Genomic DNA, 8,839 nt, shown 5'->3' on the forward strand with positions numbered 1-8,839 from the left:
TTGTGGTGGGAAAACTGAATTTTCCTAAAGGGGTTATGTATATTGTACTGAGCCAAAAAATCGAATTTTTTTAATCGATTTGAAGTTTATACTTTACTCAAATTTACAACGCGACTGAGAACTAAGAAATCAACGCTTTTGCTTGAAAAAAGCGATAGTAGCAGTGATAATAGTCCCTTTGGCGTTGGTTAATTTTTCGGTCCCACCTATCAGCATTGAAGTATCGCCCTTACGTTTTTTTACAATACCAATTTTACAATTTGTGGGAGTTTGGTGAAAATCGATCTTACTGTCCAAACGGCATAATTCCGAAACCGTAATTTTTGAAGTTTTAAAATTATGCAGAATTAATTTTTCAGACAATAGTAACAGAGTTCGTGTCTTTAGCAAATTTGTTGAGACTTTATTGTAGTCATGAATATTAACCTGAGAAAATTCACCATAAATACTTCTTGGACGATATACCGTCAAAATTACTTTATCAAATGATGCGCTGTTCGTATGTAAAACTCATCGAAGATACTAAACCTCCGAAATTGGCGGTTTCAAAATGATGCTATCTTGACCTTAAATTATTGTTTTGGAACATTTGACCTATACATATAATTGGTCATACAACAAAAATCAAATTCTCATCAAAATCGACCAGGACCTGCTAGAGTCGAATGGAAATCGTCATTTTTCATAAATTTCGCTCTACATTCGGAAAGTGTTATCCTCGTTATTAATCATATTACGTTTTCGTCTCAACTCGACGCATTCCCAAAATAAAAACCTATTTTGATCCACCTAGTGGTGCAATTGGGCTTTTCTCATTTGTCCAGACTACGATTCCATGGCTGGTTATGTTCAATACGATGGTGGAAATGAATAGTACATGTTCAGTACAATTTGCACATACGTACAATGGATCGACAGCCACGATCTTGAGATACTATGTGATACTGAAACATCGCTTGACCGCCGCTGGTTTCAAGCGATGTTTCAGTATCACATAGTAAGATCCGGGAGGTCCGGGTCCTGCCGAAAATTATCAACTTGTTAAGAAATTTTAAACTAGTTTTAATTTTAAAACAGCAACCCCTCACTGCATACTCCCTCCGGGCCGGTATGATTGACGATTTTTAGAGTGATTGCATAACCTTTCTATATGAGAAAGGCAAAAAAGTCCAAAAAAATCAATTTTTTTCAAACATTATTTTTTCGAGTTTATATCAAATCTCAATGGTTCATGCATTATAAAGTCATTTGGCATCAAAAATACAAATTTGATTTTGAAAATTTTTCATTTCAGTTTATATGGGAATTTGCTGTGTGATTGCACTCTTCAACTCCTAACTCCGGAACCGGAAGTCCAATCAATAAAAAAATCAATTGCAGCCGATGGGAAGGTTGTACCTTTCATTTGAGACTAACTTTGTGCAAATCGATCCAGCCATCTCTGATTAACAGAGGTCATATTTTTTTCCATATACACACATACACACATGCATACGTACACACACATACATTTTCCTATCTCGACGAACTGAGTCGATTAGCATATGACACTCGGCCCTCCCGGTCGGGATTAGATTGACGAATTTTAGAGTGAATGAGAAAGGCAAAAACATTTTTAGCAAATGTTTCATAGACATTAAATCAATTTTAACTTCGCTTTCTATTATATAAAGACCCTCATTACAGTACATCGCTACAAAAGCGAGCTCAATTTGAAAAGAAATCTGAAGATTATGATAGATTACAGAACTCTGGAATTTTCTATTGGAATGATTTCAGGCAGGAATTTGATATTGATGCTATTAGGCAACTGTGAAATCAAGACCAATAGATCAATTACATATCAGGACCCCATTCTGACAATTTATCAAAAGTCCTCATGATGTTTACAACAACAGGTTATCAATGTACGGATCGGATAATTGTTATTGTAATACTGAATTAAATCAGTCTGCATCAATAAATTTTCAATTGCAATCCAATATATTTTATGGGTGCGGTAGGGAGGGAAGTTGTTAAACCCCAAAACCTTCTCTTGGCTACGCCGTTGCTTGGAGTTATTTACTTCACTTTCATTTTCCGATATGTTTCCGATCGATCCGTTGGTTATAAGTTAGAAAAATTGCAGTCAGAAGGTTCGTACAAATGAACATTTTTGCACTGATAAGGTATCAAGTTCCTTCCAGACAACTTGGAAGTGTTCGGTGATTATTTCTAGCGGTTGTAGATAGAAAAATGAAATACAAAATTTTTTTTATCGTAATAATGTTTGGCTTATTTCAATGGATTATTACTATATTGAACAATAAATGGGCGACAAAAGGTAATCCACAAACAACAAGGCATAACTTTTAAAGTATTCAAAATAGATATTTTATGTCTTCAGTAAAGTTATTCGCAAAAGTTAGAGCTACAAATTTGCTGAAGGCATCATTTCGATATAACCACTTCCAAGAAAATTTGTGAAAATATCTCACTCATAGGGAGATTAATCAGTAAAAGCACAATACCAAAAGAAAGGGCGTATTGCCTCCATTATATTCTCCGAAGATACTATTGACCTAAAATAAGCCGTTTTGGCGTTAATAATAGATTACATGTTTTTGGTCATATTTCTGGCAATGGGAAATGATAAAAATCTTTCGTCCGCATTCAATGTTAAATATCTCTTTTGATAATGGTCCGATTTCAACAATCTATAGCTTGTTTGAAAGGTATTTGTTAAAGCTGTCTAAAAACATATAAAGTGTTAATCTATGTTGTCAATTTCGGCAGATAATTCAAAAAACAGCTAAAAACGCCATTTTTATGCATTCAAACATTCATATCTTGGAAACTAAACATCAGAATCAAAAACAAATTAATAGCGTTCATACTGTTTTTTAGTTATTTCATTTAAAATTGGTTTGGATAAGATCGGTTCAGCCATTGCTGAGAAACACGAATGAGAATTTGTCCGTTACATACACACACACACAGACACACACACACAGACATTGTCCCAAATCGTCGAGCTGAGTCGATTGGTATATAAGACTCGGCCCTCCGGGCCTCGGAAAAAATCTTGAAAGTTTGAGCGAATTCTATACATTTCTTTTATAAGAAATGTAAAACATCAACTTTGAACTACTTTACAACTAAAAGGTAATTAAAACTAATTAACTGAAAATAGAAATTTTCTCACCTTTCTAATGGCACTAAAAGCTTTAAAATAAGATGTATACTTTTCGAGTTAGAGGTGTTCTAAGATAAATAAAATGCAAATAAAAACTTTGAAATATCTACCTGTCTCATTCACGAATCGCATTCTCCCTGTCGTTCTCTGTTCAAGGGGCTTGAAAGCACATGTGACCTTGTCTCACTTTACTATATTCAATTGCGCGTTAAAAGACTGGACCTCTAAATTTTTTCTGTACATAAATCGTTTTTTCGGGAATATGTGACCAAAAAATAAATTTCGAATTCCAAAGCAAATTGAACGTTCCAGGTTCCTGATAACTAATTAAGGTCCAACAATAAAGTAGAAACACCAGATAATCTTAAAACGACGCCGTCAAGTAAAGAAGCATGAAAACAAAAAGAATAAAACCAAAAAAAAGATGAAAAATATTTTTTCAGTAGATGGGATTTTCAAAAACATTTCAAAACTTTCTGATGCAATGGTTCTCAAATTCGTACAATCCGGTTTATTCATTTTCTTTATTCAAAAATGTTTTTGGCTTCAAATATATGACCATTTCATTTTAATTACTTATTCCATTCAGCATATTTTTATTCGTTTTGTTCATCTGCGTTCGTTTTACTTATTTTATTCGTTTCATTCTTTGGATTCACTCTGATCAGTTTATTATTTTTGTGCATTTTACTCATATCATTCATTTAACTTATTTTATTCATTGTATGCATTTTATTCATTTTCTCCAGTTTTTCATTTTGTTCAGTTTCTTCATTTTAATAATCTGACTACTTTTTCAGTTTTAATCATTTCACCAAATAATTTATTTGATCAATTTATTTCTTTATATTAATTTATACCATATATTATATTTTTACCATTGTTTAATTTTTCATTTTAATCAATGCATTTAATTCTGCTCATTTTCTTCTTGCCTTTCTCATATAAAGAAAGGCTATGCAATCACTGTAAAAATCGACTTTTTAACGGAGGCCCGGAGGGCCCAGTGTCATACACCATTCGATTCAGTTCGTCGAGATCGGCAAATGTCTGTGTGTGTATGTGTGTGTGTCATTTAAACTCACACAATTTTCTCAGAGATGACTGAACCGATTTTCGCAAACTTAGTTTTATATAAAAGGTGTAACGCTCCCATAAGCTGCTGTTGAATTTTTGGTTGATCCGACTTCCGGTTCCGGAGTTACGGGTTGAAGAGTGCGGTCACACAGCAAATTCCCATATAAACTGGTACCACCATGATGTTCAAATGATGTAAAACATATCAAAATTGATGTAACATTACTCTAGTTTGCGGGTCTGGATCACTAATGATCAATCAAAGCAGCTTTGACCACATTGGCCACCTATGACAGTTCATGACGCCCCCGGGGAACCCGCCAAGTTCCTAAGCTAATATCACACCCATTCCCCAACGAATTCTCTACCGATTTTTACAAACTTGATTTCAAATGAAAGATACAGTAATACAATTGACTGCTGCTGAATTTCATTCGGTTCTGACTCTTGCTTCCGGAGTTACAGGGGTGTTAGTAAGGATACACTGGAATTTCCCATATAAATCGCTACAATCGTAATACCTCAGAGGCTAAAAACTATTGAAATGGTCACCAAATTACTTCTAATCGCAGATCTAGATCACTGATTGCCAATCAAACATTCTTTGAATATATTGTCCACTATCGACGATTCCGGAAGTCTGGAATTCCGGGCATATTCCACAAATAAAGTCACATCGGTTCTTCGGTGATGACTGAACCGAATTTTCTCAAACCAAGTCTCAAATGGAAGGCAAAATATGCAGCTGAGTATTGCATCAGAGCCCCTCCGCCCCCCCCCCGCCTTGCCCTTACATCTCCCTCCTTCATCACTACCGTCCCCTTGGACCACCCTCACGCCCGCATTTCCTTCATCCACCCCGTATACCAAAATAAGATGAAGGATTTCTGACGCATCCTCCACTCCCACTCTACTAACCCCCATTCCCTCCACTTTTAAACCCATTCCACCAACATTTCAAAATATAATCACATGAAGATAACATTGAACTCATGCCGATTAAGTTAATTAAATACTATTCTTTTGCCTTTCTCATATAGAAAGGTTATGCAATTGCTCCAAAAACCGACCTTCTAACCGAGGCACGGAGGGCCAAGTCTCATATAACATTCGACTCAGTTCGCCGAGATCGCAAAATATCTGTGTGTATGTATGTGTGTATGTATGTATGTATGTATGTATGTATGTATGTATGTACGTATGTATGTATGTATGTATGTATGCATGTATGTATGTATGTATGTATGTATGTATGTATGTATGTATGTATGTATGTATGTATGTATGTATGTATGTATGTATGTATGTATGTATGTATGTATGTATGTATGTATGTATGTGTGTGCGGATTTGTTAACAAAATGTCCACATCGGTTTTTTGGAGATGGCTGAACCGATTTTTACAAACTAAGATTCAAATGAAAGGTATACTATTCCCATAGATTGCTATTGAATTTGATTTTCAACCGACATCTTGTCCCGGATTACGAGTTGAAGAGTATGGTTACAAAACAAAATTTGTTGATTTGTCCACATCGGTTTCTCGGAATTTTCTGAACCGATTTTGACAAACTTGATTTTAAATGGAAGGTCCATCAGCTGCTGTTGAATTTTGTGTGGATCCGAGTTCTGGTTTCTGAATTACAGGGTGATACGTACGATCACGCAGCAAATCTCGATTCTAACGAATTCTGCGATGAATGTAAAAAGGTGAAATTTTTGCCTTTCTCAATAGAAAGGTATTGCAATTGCTCTGAAAACCGACTTTTTAACGGAGGCCCGGAGGGCCGAGTGACATATACCATTCGATTCAGTTCGTCGAGTTCGGCAAATGTCTGTGTGTATGTATGTGTGTGTATGTGCGTATGTGTGTGTATGTTACCAAAAATGTCACTCATTTTTCTCAGAGATGGCTGAACCGATTTTGACAAACTTAGTTTCAAATGAAAGGTGCAACGTTCCCATAGGCTGCTATTGAATTTCTAATGGATCCGACTTCCGGTTCCGGAATTACAGGGTGATGAGTACGAACACGCAGAAAATGTCGATTTTAATAAATTCTGCAATGAATGCATAAAGGTGAAATTTTTTCGAAAATATGACCACAACTGCTTCGATTTGTAGTATTAGATCACTAACATCCATTCAAAGTCTATTTGGCCACATTGGCCACCATCATCGGTTCAGGAAGCCCCGACGGAAGTATCTAAATTCAGAATAACAGTCACATCGGTTTCTCGGAGATGGCTAGACCGATTCGACTAAACTTGGCCTTAAATGAAAGGTATTGCGTCCCCGTAAATGGCTATTTAATTTCATCCCGATCCGACTTCCGGTTCCGGAGTTACAGGTTGTGGCGTGCGATCACATAGCAAATTGTGATTCAAACCGATACTCCGATGAAAGCAAAAAAGGTAAAAGTTCGCTAAAATGTCTCTCAAACAACTTAAATTTGCTGTTCTAGGTCACCGACGGCCAACCAAACTTTCGTTGACTACATTGACCACCATAGACGGTTCCGGAAGTGCCCGGGAAAAGTGGCCATCTTTCAAAATTTACGAACTCACACCAGTTTCCCGGAAATGGTTGGGCCGATTTTCACAAACTTAGTCCCAAATGATAGCTATAATATCCCCACAGATGTTTGTAAAATTTCGTACGGATCGCTTATATGGGGCCGGAAATATAGACTAAATCGTCCGGTCACATATGAAATACCCATATAATTTTTTTTCAAAGGGGGGACCCCATGAAATTTCAGAAATCGAATTCGTATTTTTGATGCCAAACATCTTTAAAATGCATGAAACGTCGAGATTTTATGTTATCTCGAAACATTTTTTTTGTAAAAATCGACTTTTTGGGACTTTGCCGATTTCGCACCTTTTTTCAGTTCAATATTACCGTGGCTGTTTTTTCTTCTTCAAAATTTTAGAACTCGAATAATGATTTATTTTCCTGTATATAGTTGTCATGTGATGTACAATAATAAAATGTAATATATGCATTTAAAAGCTTTTAATGAATATAAACAACGCACACATTCTCGTGATTCATGATTGAGAAAGGCACAATTGCACCGCTAGGTGGATTAAAATAGGTTTTTTATTCATTTTATCACTTCAGCTCATTTTGTTTATTTGATTCGTTTGTTTTATTTATGCATTTCATTTATTTTTTACTTTATTCATTTTGTTCATCCATTCTTTTTTATTAATTTTATCCATTTCATTAATTTGATTCATTGTATTCACTGGATGAATTAAATCAATTTGATTCATTTAATTCATTTGATTAATTTGATTCATTTGATTCATGTGATTCATTTGATTCATTTGATTCATTTGATTCATTTGATTCATTTGATTCATTTGATTCATTTGATTCATTTGATTCATTTGATTCATTTGATTCATTTGATTCATTTGATTCATTTGATTCATTTGATTCATTTGATTCATTTGATTCATTTGATTTATCTGATTCATTTGATTCATTTGATTCATTTGATTCATTTGATTCATTTGATTCATTTGATTTGTCTGCGACCTGTCTTCAACTACATCCCTGGTGCAGACAGTTTGAAAACAGTGCATTGTTCTGCTGTAGGATCGCCTTACCCGTCTAGACATCCAAAACAATACGGCATCGATCGTCCGGTGCCCTGGATAAAGAACGAGCCAGTTATGACAAGCGATGATGTCATCAATAATCTGTCGGACTCTCCGAGAGATTAGCCAGGGAAGGCGAATTCGGCTGATTACACTACCACATGCTGCCGCTTCAATCCCGAACGGACTGATAAAGATCGGTCTTGCGATGCTGTGAGTTGGTGTCCAGCTAAATCGCGCCGAAGTAACACCGTGCGGCCCGCTCGTGGGCATTAAATTATCATTAGGATTAATACATGTAGTTTACAATAAATGTTCGATTGTGTTATTTTAAGAATAAATCTATATATATATATATATATATATATATATATATATATATATATATATATATATATATATATATATATATATATATATATATATATATAATATATATATATATATATATATATATATATATATTATATGTATATATATATATATATAGTATAGTATATATATATATATATATATATATATATATATATATATATATATATATATATATATATATATATATATATATATATATATATATATATATATATATATATATATATATATATATATATATATATATATATATATATATATATATATATATATATATATATATATATATATATATATATATATGTGTGTGTGTGTGTGTGTAGAAAAAAATCGTTCTACGCATACCATCAAATCTCAACCGTTACAGAGTTATTGAACTTTTTATGTAAAAACCGATTTATTCCACCTAGCAGTGAGATGAGACATTTCTTACACATTTCACTATTGGATTAGTTTGCAGAACTCACGAGAAGTAGGCACCCAATTAGAGGTGGGATGAAAACAGTTTCTAGTCTTGCACGAATAAAATCTCGAATAAACTGAATAAATTATAGAAATCAACAAAACGACCGAAATAAAAAAAGTAAAGCAAAAAATGAAA

Source organism: Topomyia yanbarensis, chromosome 2 (genome assembly GCF_030247195.1).
Source record: "Topomyia yanbarensis strain Yona2022 chromosome 2, ASM3024719v1, whole genome shotgun sequence".
NCBI classification, from domain to species: domain Eukaryota; kingdom Metazoa; phylum Arthropoda; class Insecta; order Diptera; family Culicidae; genus Topomyia; species Topomyia yanbarensis.